At 49.5% G+C, this 14,685-nt stretch overlaps 1 protein-coding gene across 2 annotated transcripts in view; it reads right to left on the bottom strand.

The window, feature by feature from the left end:
• The window catches only part of LOC149372217 (uncharacterized), a 125,073-nt gene that overhangs the window by 61,905 nt on the left and 48,483 nt on the right, over positions 1-14,685 (bottom strand). The window contains exon 1 of one of the 2 annotated variants that reach the window (XM_089566616.1): positions 1,726-1,845. The exons of the other annotated variant lie outside the window; for it this stretch is intronic. The gene's annotated coding sequence lies outside the window, so the exon portion shown is untranslated. Of the gene's footprint in view, positions 1-1,725; positions 1,846-14,685 lie in introns of those variants that run through there. 2 annotated transcript variants of the gene reach the window in all.

Genomic DNA, 14,685 nt, shown 5'->3' with positions numbered 1-14,685 from the left:
CCGCGTGAAGGGTCGGCGCGCGCGCCTAGACTCTATGGAAATGTTGTACTTCCAGCTCCCCGTATGACACACGCGATCTCAATCGATATGGTACCTGCCTCTCTACGCTTCAGACCTGCAATACAGCTGCTGGACGAGTGAAGTATAGAAACGAGAAAGAAAGAAGACAGAATCAAATAAAGAAAGACGACGACTCAGGCAAGAATAGAATGAGACCAAGACGGAGAGAGGTGAAAGAGAACTTCAGAGGCGGCTTCGAAGTCGCACCCAGAGGCTTTGCAGTTCGCTTTCTGCTTTTGTTTGCCTTTTTATTTTCCGCCTACCGAATTTGCCCTTTTCCTTTCTTCAATACCGCTTCGCATCGCCAGCCAACTTGAAATCCGCGCCCAATCCTCTTACCCCGGTCTCAGCCAGTGCGCACCGAAGAAGTCGGCCGTTCCGCACACACATACGCACGCGCGGTGACTGCGCGTGCGGCGAGCCAGCGTCTTTCGCTTTCAATAAGGGGTGGTCTGGCGGCAGCTGCCGTCGCCGCTGTTGTCACTCAGCGCGGCACAGAACTTGGCGACACCGGGCGTCTCCTTTTTTTTTTTTTTTTTTCGGGCGGTGTAGGTTTTGCGGCGTCAAATGCGTTTGCAAGGGGGGCACTTTGCGCTTCGTCAAAGAAAGCCTCGGGAAAACGCGAGACTAAATCGAAGCAGAATGCACGAAGGGGATTGCGTTTTTTATTGTTTGTTTTTTCGTTTAAGTAGCTACTTACTTTTGTTTATATGTAGCCCATGCATGACCAGAAGAGTGAGAAGCGAGGAATAGAATAAGGAAAGAACAAAAAATAAAACGTTTTTCGTCAATAAACTCTAACGACGCAGTCCTGATTTACAATCTTTTTTTTTTTTCTGAAAGTGTAAGCGTTCTGTTGGATTTCTTAAGCAAGAAAAGCGAAAATCTCCAATGGCCCTCATAAAGACATATTTGATATGTGTTCTCGTCTGCACGTCGCAGCCGTCCAAGTGGGCAGAAAAAAATAAATCATAACGTGAGGTCCCGGGACGCATAAAACAGCATTAACCGAGACAAAAACTCGAAAGGCTTTAAAAAGAGTCGCAACAGGGAATTCGAAACTAAATACGACCCGGACAACTTTATGAGGGATGACGCCGTCTCCCCTGGCTTCGAGAAAAGCGAGGCACACAAGGCCGCACTCGGGTTAGAAATCATGAAAGCACCGCCATGTATTATTTCGGGAAACCGCGATGCCCTTTTAAAATGCTTGTAGCAGAATGGCAGAGTTCAGGGCGCAGCACATTTAAGCGGGGTGGTTTTTATTGTTTAACGCGTGTGCGATGAAAGAGGAGCTCGTTTATAATCGAGCGTCCCCGAAACTTCTGCCCAGGGGACGATGCCAGGAGAGATGCATTGCACGCTCAGATGGGTGGAAAGCGGGAGAAGTAGGCAGGGGGGGAAAGCGAAGGGGAGAGGCCTGATTGTGCCGCCTTGTTTTCGCGTCTGACGCGACGCTCGCGCGCGCCTTTAGCTCGCGCCACCGTGGCGCCGGAGCAAACAATGGACGTCGCGAAGAAGCATGACGACGAAAAAACTAACAATTTAAGAAAAGATCAACCCCTGCCTGTTCTTCCCCAACAAAACCCTCTGTCTCTCGTTCTCTACCAGCCGTCCGGGGCATATATACACATCTATTATTTCGAAAAAAGCTGCACTACTTACCCGAGGAGGGTGCGCGGGATGGTGGCGAGGGCGTCAAGCTTTATAAACTAGGGCGAGCGGCGTGTTCTCGACTCAAGGACCGCCGTCGGCGTCGTCGTTGAGCTGGCAGCGCCACTGTGCAGGCGCGAGATAAGAGTCCTCGCGTCCCGCGTCGGCCTCTCTATCGGACGCCGGCAGCGGCCACGCGTCGTGGCGCTTATAAAAACTCTCATCTCGCCAATTCGGCCCAGCGCCGCCGAGTAGCGCGTGCTTTAAAACAAGGGAAAAGAAAACCGCTTACCTCTGGAAGAAGTTTAAAATACTAGCTCGTGCGAGTCCGAGTAATGCCTAGATCGCAGTTACTAGTGCAGACAGCAATGCATGTTATCTGTAAATTCTCTTAGCTTCGTTTTTAGTTTTAGAAAGCAATTTCAAGATTATTTCAAACTTGATGGGAACTCGAGCCAAAACCTTTCTAGAAATATGCTCGTAACGTTGCGCTAACTCTCAGTACGAAACTGCATGAACCAGTTTACGATCGGCCGGATGCAAAAACATTCTAGGCTTACTATTTTTATCTCTCTGACATCAAGTATGCGTTGGTATTTGCTAGCTACTGGGCCCCTTTAACAGAAACTTAGCGAGAAATAAATGTGTGGTAATAGCGTAGTTTATCAATATAACTTCCTAATTAAATGGACAACGCTCGCGACTATAACTCAGCGCCTAGTCCGGACTACTGTGTTGCACGAGGGCACATACTAGGCACCCAGCCTCCGAACCTGCATGCGATTTTAGAATAGGGTGACTCTATCGGTTAGGGGCCTAGGGGAATAGCGGAGCGTCAGTGCGCATGCGCCAGACAATAACCGGGAATAGCATGGCGCCAGTGCACAGGGGCAAGACAATAACCGGAGGGGCGTTATATATGATCACCCTATTCTAAAAGTCGCTAATAGAGGCGAAAGGCAAAAACGCGTTGTGAGTTGAGAATGTAGCGTAGTGCCCGTGCATCCCAATGCTTGACTGAAGAGGCTGAAACCATCCTTTTACCCCTTTAACTTTCCGAACACTCTTTGTAATCAAGCGACAAAAAAATTCTAAAAGTGTGCGCTTCACCGCATTGCAGCAAAGCAGCGAGGCAAAGTAAAACAACGAAAGGACGTGCTCGCCCGTCTGTCTATTCGTGCTCCCCGCTAAGCGCTGAAAGGGAAAAGGCGCAACTGCGCTGCGTTGCTGTGCGCGTACCAGCCCGCGTGTCTCCCGGCAACAAACTGTCGAGCCGGCATTTTGAGAGCAAACAGAAGCCGCCCAGTGGATGTCAAACAGGCCGGGGCCCAATTTGATTCCGGCAGTTCCGTGTCGCGACCCGGGATGAGCAGCCGCCGCTGCCAAGGCATCCGGGCTGGGACGCCTTTAGCTTCGGATGATCCCATTCATCTCCCGCGGTAACAGCGGGCCAGCTCTGTCCTTCCGCCGTAGAAGCCTCGACTCAAAACGGAAAGGGAGCAGCGGAGAAAGGATCGACGGAAGGAGAGGTCACGTCGGATGTGATTAATACCGCTTCCCACGGCAAGGATCTTTCACAGACACAAGGAAAGTGCCGCTACCAGGGGACAGAGCACTGCTATGGATTACAGGGAAATATGAATTGGGGGATCAGCATCAGCACTTTCCATACTGTGTCGCGTTACTTTGAACCTTAGGAGTTTGCTGAGATTCTTGAAGCACCGCTTGCAATGGTGAGAACTAGTTGAAAAAGGGATACTACTTTACACACGCCAATTCAACACGAAAGAGGGGCTGTAAGAAGATAGAGAGAGAGGAAAGTAAGCAGCTTGAGAGACAAAAATCTTCAAAGTAGCGTTTCATTCATGTGAGGCCTTTTTACATGTACAGAAGACAAAACGCTTGTCTAGAACACGTTCTGGGCGTGTTTCGGGCTGAACACGTGATATCTAGTGATAAAGTTTGCTTTAAAACGGTCTGGATTTAAGCATGTGCAGTTAAACTTATAGGATTTCATAGTCATTTTTTGCCTTCCTGGTTGCAGCTGCTTTGGGAGCTGCAGAACACGAAGTTCCGTCGTTCTAGACATGCGTTTTGCCCTCTGTACAAAAAAAGCACTGAGGTAATCACTAATAGAATAAGAGCAACCAATGGCTTCAATCAACCAAAAGATCAGGCTGACTTTCGTAAAAGGTACTCAGGCTATAGGAAAATGCAGAAAACATAACCAACCCCTATATATGGCCTTCATAGATTACGAGACTGCATTTGACTTAGTCGAAACCTCAGCAGTCGTGCAAGCGTTGCGGAACCAGGGTGTAGAAAAGTCATGTCTAAAAATACTGTTGTAGTTATTGCTTGACCTATAGCTTGGCGCTCAAGCGAACAAGTGACAAAGAAAGCCAAAATAAAGAGCCAAGACAAACCAAAACCAAGCCAAGTGAGACGAAAGAGGAGAGCAGGAGAAGAAGAGAAGAAAGTAGAAGAGACGAAGAAAACAGAAAAGGAAATGAAGGAGGAGAAAATGTAGAGACGCCGTCGTGTTGAGAAGTAGACATGACGGTCCCTATACTCTCGGGTAACCCAGAGACAGCAGAGGAAGCTGCCATAGCACTGGCCTGTGTAGGCACAAAAGCGAGGTATATCATCAACGAATCCAAAGTTGCCATACTAAATTCCAGCAGGGGTCGGTTCTCCCCCCTGGAGAACACAATTCTAAGCCATCATGTAAGAGATCGAAAAATTACGCTAGTTTTGACACCAGCGCATGCATCCCTGCCTGGTAATGAGACGGCTCATGGGTTCACCCGAGGCTTTTCCTTCCGGGCGGACCCGAGCGAGGTGGTCTTCACAGATGATGGGATACAGAGCAACTACACAGCACTATCATTTGTAAAGAGCTAGACTTCCTCCAGCGGATAGATTAACCAGATACCAAGTCATCAGCTGACGCCGGTTACGAATTACACATTTCCAAACCCGGCCTTCGGGTGTCTTATGTACCCAGGACAATTTTCAGAAAATTGCGCAAATTGCAAAGTTAGCCACTTTGGACCGCATATTACGGGAATGTCCTCGTGTCCCCCGGAAGGGACGACGAATAAACTCGAAAGACCACTGGGAGGCCCTACCACTGAGCTCCGACCCGGAGACTCAGCTACGACTCGCTCGACTGGCTGAAGCAGCCGCCGAGAGCCAAGACCTTTCTGCCGTCATCTAGGTGGGTGGCCCTCTAGCTACCCCCTTTCTTTTGGACATTAAAAGTTTTCCTATCCTATCCTATCCTATCCTATCCTATCCTATCCTATCCTATCCTATCCTATCCTATCCTATCCTATCCTATCCTATCCTATCCTATCCTATCCTATCCTATCCTATCCTATCCTATCCTATCCTATCCTATCCTATCCTATCCTATCCTATCCTATCCTATCCTATCCTATCCTATCCTATCCTATCCTATCCTATCCTATCCTATCCTATCCTATCCTATCCTATCCTATCCTATCCTATCCTATCCTATCCTATCCTATCCTATCCTATCCTATCCTATCCTATCCTATCCTATCCTATCCTATCCTATCCTATCCTATCCTATCCTATCCTATCCTATCCTATCCTATCCTATCCTATCCTATCCTATCCTATCCTATCCTATCCTATCCTATCCTATCCTATCCTATCCTATCGCGCCGAGTGTTTAACTGAGCTCTATCCTAGTTTAACCGATACTTTTTTGCCAAATTATTTTCTCTTTCTAGAAGCCGGAACTCCTAGCTTCTGCCCTCTTTCAAACGTCTTTCCGTTAGGCACTGTTCTACAACACAGATAAGATAATTTTTTTTTATTACAAAGTTGCGGTCCGCACAGTGTGCAGGTGTGCTGAAATTTTATTGCTCGGAGTTCACCGTAATTTCTTCCAAGCCCACACGCAACAGTTAGAAGCGGCAAACCTAGTTGCTAAGCGGTTGTACGTAGTCAAAACAAAATCAAGAGAACAATACACCTTAGCAGTACAGGAACCCCATCAGCATTTCTCCTTCACCGGCCTCACTTGAGCGGAGCTAAACCCGTTTAGTCTGCGTAATTAACCAAATCGTTCTCTAGGCCTCTCTCCGCCTTTGCATTTCTTATTGTTTCTCCTTGTGCGCTGCAGTGGGTTTGATCACACCTTCCGTTTTTTTTTTCGTTAGCGTTTCCTGCTGCCGGAATGAAGGCTGCGCAGTAGTGGATTGAGTTAGCAAGGGCAAGCGACTGTGGCGCCGTCGGCCCACGCTATGAGAGCTAAACAGATCGGCATTGCAACAGCGTGAGCTGTACGCACCACCTCGTGGGCGTTTCAGTAAATGGACATTGACCAACAGGAATCAGTGGCCGCTTTCCATTCAAGAAGTTTCCGCTTCTGGTAAATTTGGTAACAAATTGGTAAATTCGTTATCTCCTTAGTTGCTGATAAGCAGTACCCAATGCTAAGAATTAAGATTGCACTGTTACGCATAAAATGTAAATATTAAGCATGAAATGCTTTTAGCCCCCGTTGTCGGCAGTGTGGTGACGTCACGCCGAGACCGAGAGCCATCATCCGGGCACTGAAATCCACTCATTCGGGCACTGAAATCCACTCATCCGGGCACTGAAATCCACTCAACCGGGCACTGAAATCCACTTATCCGGGCACTGAAATCCACTCATCCGGGCACTGAAATCCACTCATCCGGGCACTGAAATCCACTCATCCGGGCACTGAATTCCAGTCATCCGGGCTCTGAAACGAGAACATCCGGGCACCGTACGAGACTTAACGAGATTTAACGAGACTCTCTAAGCCCTCTTACGCGACCGGCATGCAAGCGCCGGTTGGTCTCCAAACGAGACAAAAAATAACTGCTGCCAGTGCCTTCTCAATGTTTATCAAGATATCAGTGGAGCTGTGGCTTTGATAATGCACGGAATTATAATTTCCGATTTCTAATAACGCGTGCACAAAGCACATAAATGCCATGTTACACTTCGTTGTCATACGTGATCCGGGGGAGAAGCGCTGCGTTCAAAGGGCAAGGCATCGCGCCGAACGGGTGGTGGCGTTCCTCCCTTCCTTTACGGTGCGGTTCGGGTGTCCACCGAGATGGCAGAGAATTACTGCGCCATTTCCTTTCCTCAAAAAACCTTGCGTTCAAATGGCAAGGCATCGCGCTGAACGGGTGGTGGCGTTCCTCCCTTCCTGTACGGTGCGGTTCGGGTGTCCACCGAGATGACGTTAGGCCCGTAAACGTTTCATGCTTACTCTACTCTCGTTTACGGGAGAGGCAGAGATTTTTTTAGATTACGCGCAGGTATGCCGGTAGGTTAGACCGAAGATCATAGCTGTAAGGGATCGGTAGTGTACGCGGGGTCATCGGAACGCGGCTGGGAGCGCTCAAAGCGAAGTGTCTCCTTTCTCGGAACGCGGCCGCTCGCGAACGCGCCAGGAAGTACGGGTGTCCCCCGTCCCGCTGTACCGATTCGCGCACGTACTGGCACGAATGTGTATTTGTGTTTGTTTTTACTTTTATTTTGCAATGGAAAGGGCGTTTTGCCCTACGGAAGCTGGAGGGCTGGCCATGTTCTCGGTAAACCAATCATGTGAGCAGTGCAACATGATTGGGAGCTACCAAATGTGGGCCGGGCCTTTAAGGCTTTAAAACCGGGCCCCGGAGCCGGAAGCGGGGTTCTGCGCTAAGGTGAGATGCTACGCATCTTCGGCTACGCCGAGTAGGGGCCTCCCCTAGTTTTAGCCAGTTCCACCCTTTTTGTTGTTTGTCCTTTTGCCGTTGTATCTAACTTGTATATTCTGTAAATATTTGTACATAAATCTTCAGTTATTCCCTTTTTTATCCCTGCATCTCAACTGATCACAAGACCGTCTCTGACGGGGCACCCCTGGTGCGAAGAGCTTCAGTCTTCGAGTTAAACCAACCGTCTCTGGCGGAGCACCTCTGGTGCAAGGAAAGAAGATAAAGAACCTGTGTGAAACTTTACTGGCGCAGTCGACAGGATCTTGCGGCCATCGGGAGACGGCGCAGGAAGAAGACTGAAGGTAGGGAGAAAGGCGACGATCAGGCAACAGCAGCGTTCGGACCTGTGGAGAGACGGCGGCAAGGACGCAAGGACCACGGCAGGTGTCCAGCGACGCGGGACTGCATCCGGTCAAGGAAAGCAGCGCGTCGAGAACTCGACGGTCACCGGCGGCGGACCAGCGGCGTGCGACAGCTCATCGCAGCGTCCGGGGAAAGTGGCGGTGGACCCCGACGCCAAGGAGCTGGCAATGCGGATCGACGCATCGAAACCGTGAGTTTCCTTGGTCGCATTGTTCACGTCCCTGTGTTCGAGCCGGTAGGACAGCTGAGGGGTACGGAAGGCGGTATGGAGAGTTATCCAAGCTGGCCCTCACTTGATGTGAAGTATCGAGTGGAATTGGCGAAGGCGCGCTTAGCTTATTATCAGGCTGAGCTTGCAAAAGTGAATGGAGGAAAGGCGGCGCAATGCGAGGAAAAACCTCCGGATTTGCAGGCGTTAGAAGCAAGGCGCCAGCAGCTAGAGCTCGAGCTGGCTAAGCTCAAAGAGTCTAGGAGAGCTAGCCAACTAGCCAGGGAGAACTGCGCCGAGTCCCGAGCAGAGTCTGTGCTGGAAGACAAAGGATCATGCTTGTCATGCACAGGTCACGGAAACAGCAGTGAGGACGCTGAAAGCAATCAGCCGGTATGCGGGAACGCATCTTTGATAGGAAACGCCGCAAAAGGTTCAGGAAGTGACAACAGGATTCCTGAAGGACGCGGAAATATCACAGCTTTTCCGCCACTGGGGGCGGCTAGCAAAGAACTGGAGCAGCCCAATTCTCATGATCAAGGGCCAGTCGAGACCAAGGTGTCCGATAACAAACAGGACAGCGGTGGAATTCCTGCAGGCTCTATGACTAAGATTGTGACCTCGGACACGGAGCTAGTAACAGGTGAAAATCTGGCGTTGCTGCAAACACACACTGTGTTGGCCATAGGGCAGGAAGTGCCTCGTAGCGCCAGTGATGGCAGGAGCGTTCCATCCGAGCCTGAGAACGGAGGTGGGCCTGTTGCGCCTACCGGGCGGAGCTCCGTTCAGTTGTTAAACGCACTCGGTGTGTGTCCGGCCAGGTCATTTGAGGACCCGGCAATGAGTGGCGACTTGCCGCAAGACAAGCTCGGGTCAAGTGACTGCGAGGGAGCTCATGGAGCCTCGGAGTTAGACGATGCCACGAAGCCGGCAAATGCCTATCAAGCAGGGAACGGCAACGCCAAGGTTTGCCCGTGCAGGAACGGGACAAATGGCTCCAAGCGAGGCAGTGTAGCTGGAGGCAGGTGCGTGGCCTTAACGTTGAAAGTCGGCGCGTGGAGCAGTACGTTCCGTACTGCAGTACGCCAAATCCCGTGCGGCAAAAGCGGCCGCACTGATATGATTACACTGGACAGGGGCTATGCTCCTTACGCAGCACGCGTCTCGTATTGGTGCGCCGAAAAGAGCGTGCCCTCAAGGGCGTCGCGTGATCAGGGATTTGGACTCATCGAATACCACAACGTTTTCGATCCTGGAGGGCAGCTACTTTTAAGTTATCGCTCCGTTGTGGCACCAGCCTAACGAGTGAGTGACCGTCAGGCGTTAATCGGGTTGATTAACACGTAGTGGCTCGAAACGCACACAGGGACGCTCGGTGCGACTAAGGAGGCTCACGTGGCCACTTACGGACGTCGTGCGAGTGCTACTGAACGCTCCAGTTGCGAGTGTCGGTGTGTGTGTGTGCTCGTTCGCGAGCAGGACGCGGGCGTGCATGCAAGTGAACTGGTTACATGGACGCCGTGTTACGGCGCACGGCAGGCATGCCACCGTGTGTATTTGTGCCATTTGCTTATGTTGTGTTGGTGCCTGTGTGCATTTTGCTTTTGCTTTTGTTGGTGCCATTGCTGGTGTAGCTGCGGTATGTCACCCACAGGGTGGTTTTGTGACCCGTATCGATCCCTTTGTTATAATTCTAAAAGTGGCATTTGAGCCCTTTGAAGAATCTTGGGAAGGGCGTGTAAGGGATCGTTAGTGTACGCGGGGTCATCGGAACGCGGCTGGGAGCGCTCAAAGCGAAGTGTCTCCTTTCTCGGAACGCGGCCGCTCGCGAACGCGCCAGGAAGTACGGGTGTCCCCCGCCCCGCTGTACCGATTCGCGCACGTACTGGCACGAATGTGTATTTGTGTTTGTTTTTACTTTTATTTTGCAATGGAAAGGGCGTTTTGCCCTACGGAAGCTGGAGGGCTGGCCATGTTCTCGGTAAACCAATCATGTGAGCAGTGCAACATGATTGGGAGCTACCAAATGTGGGCCGGGCCTTTAAGGCTTTAAAACCTGGCCCCGGAGCCGGAAGCGGGGTTCTGCGCTAAGGTGAGATGCTACGCATCTTCGGCTACGCCGAGTAGGGGCCTCCCCTAGTTTTAGCCAGTTCCACCCTTTTTGTTGTTTGTCCTTTTGCCATTGTATCTAACTTGTATATTCTGTAAATATTTGTACATAAATCTTCTGTTATTCCCTTTTTTATCCCTGCATCTCAACTGATCACAAGACCGTCTCTGACGGGGCACCCCTGGTGCGAAGAGCTTCAGTCTTCGAGTTAAACCAACCGTCTCTGGCGGAGCACCTCTGGTGCAAGGAAAGAAGATAAAGAACCTGTGTGAAACTTTACTATAGCTTTACGTCTGCATTTTGAGGGAAGAGTGCAGGGAGTTAAGAGAACAACTTGATGCGAACTTTATGCGATTTTGCCTGATTTTCAGACATCTACAACCAAGCTCTCTGCACTGGCTAGTCTTCAGCGAATCGCAGACTTCGACTGTTCCGCTGAGCAAAATCAGTTTGAAGAAAGATAACAGTGCGTTAATAAATATGAAGCATGCAATGTCAATACAAAGGCAAGAGTGCTTCTTCATGACTTTCTCTTTCAGTGGGCTCCAAGCCGTTTTGGCATTGCTGTAACGTAGCAGTTGATGTAAGAAAATGAAGCGTCGCTGTTGCCTCTCTTTTAAAGCGAGGCGCTGTGTGTTCTAACCCAACTGTGTGTCGTAATTTGAATAGAAACTTAGTTTTATAATGATGCTGACGCCATTCCAGAATGACCTAGAGTTGCAGTTCAGCATACAGGATCAGGCCTTCAGTTGAAACGGTACATAGCGTGTCCCAGCGTAGGCTGCACTGTTTGTTTCTTACACAAAAAAGAAGAGCCGAAATCTCAATGCCATCACGCTAGCACATTTAACTCCTGGTCTCTCGGCCGGCGCTTCTTCTTATGCTAGCTTCTTATGCGCGCCAACATCCCTTAGTAAATATTCAATGAAGAAAAATGAGATCAGTTCACCATTGGACGTTGTGGATCTGTTTTATAATTTTCTTTGTTTCTGTCAGAACAACTTTAAGTAGTTAGTGAATAAGGGGAACAATCACAGTTGGCACCGGTAAATACGAACTGTAATTGGACACGAAGTAGGCTGCTATCAAAAAATACCAAATCTTACGATTTTTTTTTCGTCCACCTGAGGGCTGTGCGAAAAACTTCAGCTTCGGACACTCCAAAAGCTTTGTAAGGCATGGCCGCGGAACAGTACTGCAACCCGGCGTAGAAAAGCGCTCAAGGGGAGCCCCCTAGCAAGCTCTTTTAATTTATGCTTACCCATTGTGACATAAGCGAGAGAATCTGTCATGAGCTAGCTTACAGAAAAAGGCGTGTGAACCTTATGGTTCCACTTGCCCAGTTCGCGCTGGTGCTTGGTTTTTACTTACTCCAGATTTCAATAAAACCAAAAGCGGACACACCGTAGATGATACGGAGAACTGGCAGGTGCTTGCCATCCAAAAACCGGACATTTGGAAGCCACAGCGACGTTTGTGTAGTTTCTAAACACCAAAATCCCTTCATAAAAAAAATGTTTCAAGGAAAGGAAAGGCGGACTAACGGCTTCACTTCTCGGTAGACACCTTACACATAATCTCAAAATCAAGCGCCTCCGATCCGTGTGCGCACATTGCCCTTCGAATGAACCTTCCTAGCGCCATCGTGTAGGTAAAACCGGCCCCAGCCGTTAAGAGATTAACTTCACCGTTATGTCGTAAAAAGCACATTGCTTCCGAGAAGTATACGAAGGCAACTAAAAGCATGTAACGAAACAGGGGATTCGCTTTAGCCGCTGAGAAATCGTGAATGAATAAGAAGACGTCGAAAGAAAATGGAATACGTTTTTGTTCAGTTTCAAACAAAGCACAGTTGTCGCTTTATGTCATGTCACATTCATGGCTAGTCTGTATTTTAACTTGTTTAGATATACTGCAGCTGCCTTTTTTTTTTGTAATTATCATGAATGTTCAAGCACATTCTGAAAGAGAGATCAGTGAAACCTTATTCCCCGAAATGAATTTTTAAACGGCAACCCTCCTCACAACTCAAATATACCACTTGTCGGTGCTATACGGTAGCACACATTGACGAACAAGCTAGGCGACAGAAAATAAGCGCCAATGCTATAGAAGGAAACTACCATTTCTCTCACGTGTTGCCAGCAAGCCTTAAAGAGGAACTATAGAAGGCAACAGACAAGATGGCTACAGATCTCTAAGGACAGCGAACAGTACCCCCAAAGAAAAGAACAGTGATACCAAGAAAATGGATAGCCCATGTTGGTCACGTTGGAGACGCGCGACAATGTGCCGTTGTAGGAGAGTGCAGAAACGGGAGACGACCGTGGTGAGGCAGATGGAAGATGCTGCGGGCCTAGACCATCGCGGACATCTTACGGTGCTGCTTTTGTTGAGGCTGCTGGTCTGCTGTCGTTCGCGATCACGGCGGGACGGTCACCTGGCTTCCTTTCTGACTGCTCGGGTGCTCGTTTGCGCAAGGTTCACTCCTTTCTGTTATCTCCAGCATTGCCACAACAGCCTCGTCTATTACTAGCCATCCCTGTGCAGCCTTGTTAGGCTGGCAGTAACCGACGAGTAAAGAAAAAACGGAGACTACGAATATAATTTTGTGTGGTATAGCTGAGCAAGCAAAGTAAATCTCACAATGCCGGCCTAGTATATAAAACTCGATTTTTCTAAAAAAAGATCAGAATAAGGCCATAAAGCTTTAAGTCACGCAAGTACGTGTAATTCAATAGAATTCCTTCATTTTAGTCATACCTTTGTTCTTTGTTCAGGTCAAAGCCAAAGAGGTGCATCTTTAAGAGAAAAGTTGAAATTGCTCATACACGTTTCTCTCACGTGAAGGAACTAATTTCGTGCTTTTGATTCACGTTAGGATTTTTCTACATAAAGCGCGAAGACATTTGCAGCGCCTGATGGAAGATGCGTAAACTAACTGATTATAGATAATTGTTGCACATGCTGGGATAGCATGTCTTGGAAGGACTGCCCTACAGTTACGTTTACCGCCAAACATTCACTGTGCACGATGCGGGGGGGGGGGGGGGGGGGGGGGGGTTAGGAAGAATCTGTCGTTTTTTCTGGTAGCCATGAATTCCTGCTTTGGCGATTGTTCTTTGGGCAGATGACTTGCCACTGCGTTTAGGCTGGCTCACACACCGACTGGGTCGGCGTTGAACATCCCCGTAAACCCCACAGTGACACGCGGCCTCCCTCGTTGTGGATCAAATGCCCCGAGTACTGCACTTTTTTGTTTTCTGGAAATAATATTTGATGCCGGGTACCTCTAACAAAATTCCCTTTCAATTATGGGACGAATGGGCTTTATCACCCCAGCGACACTTCATTTTTTGCCTGGCTTACAGATTTAGATACACGTTCCTGACATTACGTCCGGCATCCATTTCTCACATGGGCAAAATTTTCAGAGCGAGCGGGTAAGAAAAAAAATAAATGATTGCTAACAAAGGACGCGTCAAGAACAGGTCAAGAACGCAATAAGCCAGGACTAGGAAAGCATCGGAGACAAAATTTTAGGCAAATGATTTTTTCCTCCTATTCCTTTCTTTCAGAGCACGGAAAGGAGCAAATAACAGTTAAGAACGTCAATGAACGTCATGTCTGAACTTTCCAGGCTGTTTTCTGCGTTGTTTGCGCTTACAAAATTTTTGTTACACAGTCTATAGACTCTCTATACACAAATACTAGAGAACAGTCTGCAGGCAATACAAATGCTATAATCATAGACAATCTATAGATACTTTTACGAAGAAGACGAAGCTGGCAGTGGCGCGGGACGGAGCGCTCGCGCTAGGCCAGCGGCCATTAAAATCATTTTTTGTTCATGGTTCATCGCGCCTCATTCTTCGGCTGGCCGTCACGTAACACTTGGTGTGAGGCGCTGGGGTCCCTTCATCGCCATCCTGGTCACGGAGGTTCGGCGTCCTGCGCCTGCCGTGGACGTCGGCCGTGAGTACCTGGTACGCCCCGCACGGTCGTGCCCCAGCCCGCCCGACCTGAACCGACCTCGCCGCTCACCCCAGCCCCGTCCCCCACCCGGACCACAAGACACAACGAACCGACGACGTTGCCGCGACGATAATGACCCGACCGACCCAAGACCCTGCCCACACATGAGGACACCGCCCCCCTGCCCCTGCCGTTCGGTGCGTCCAAGGACCTCGGCCGCCAGCTCCTGGCACCCTACGGCCCGGATGCTTCGTGGACCGGGACTCATCCGCCTATCATCTCATCCACCATGGCGGCCAGCACTTAATCACCTTGCCACTTCTTTCCTGCCCTGGACGCCATCGCTGACTCACGCATCCCTTCGTCCATGTCTTCTTCAGTTTACGATCGGGACGATCGCTCGGTGGCCCCGGGTAATGTTACGAAGACGAAGCTGGCAGGGGCGCGGGACGGAGCACTCGCGCTAGGCCAGCGGCCATTAAAATCTTCTCTTGTTCATGGTTCATGTTCGTCTTCTTCGTAACAATATATGGCCATACATT

Source organism: Amblyomma mixtum, chromosome 1, assembly GCF_055824585.1.
Source record: "Amblyomma mixtum isolate Tamu chromosome 1, ASM5582458v1, whole genome shotgun sequence".
NCBI classification, from domain to species: Eukaryota; Metazoa; Arthropoda; class Arachnida; order Ixodida; family Ixodidae; genus Amblyomma; species Amblyomma mixtum.
This window is presented reverse-complemented; position numbering and strand designations above follow the sequence as displayed.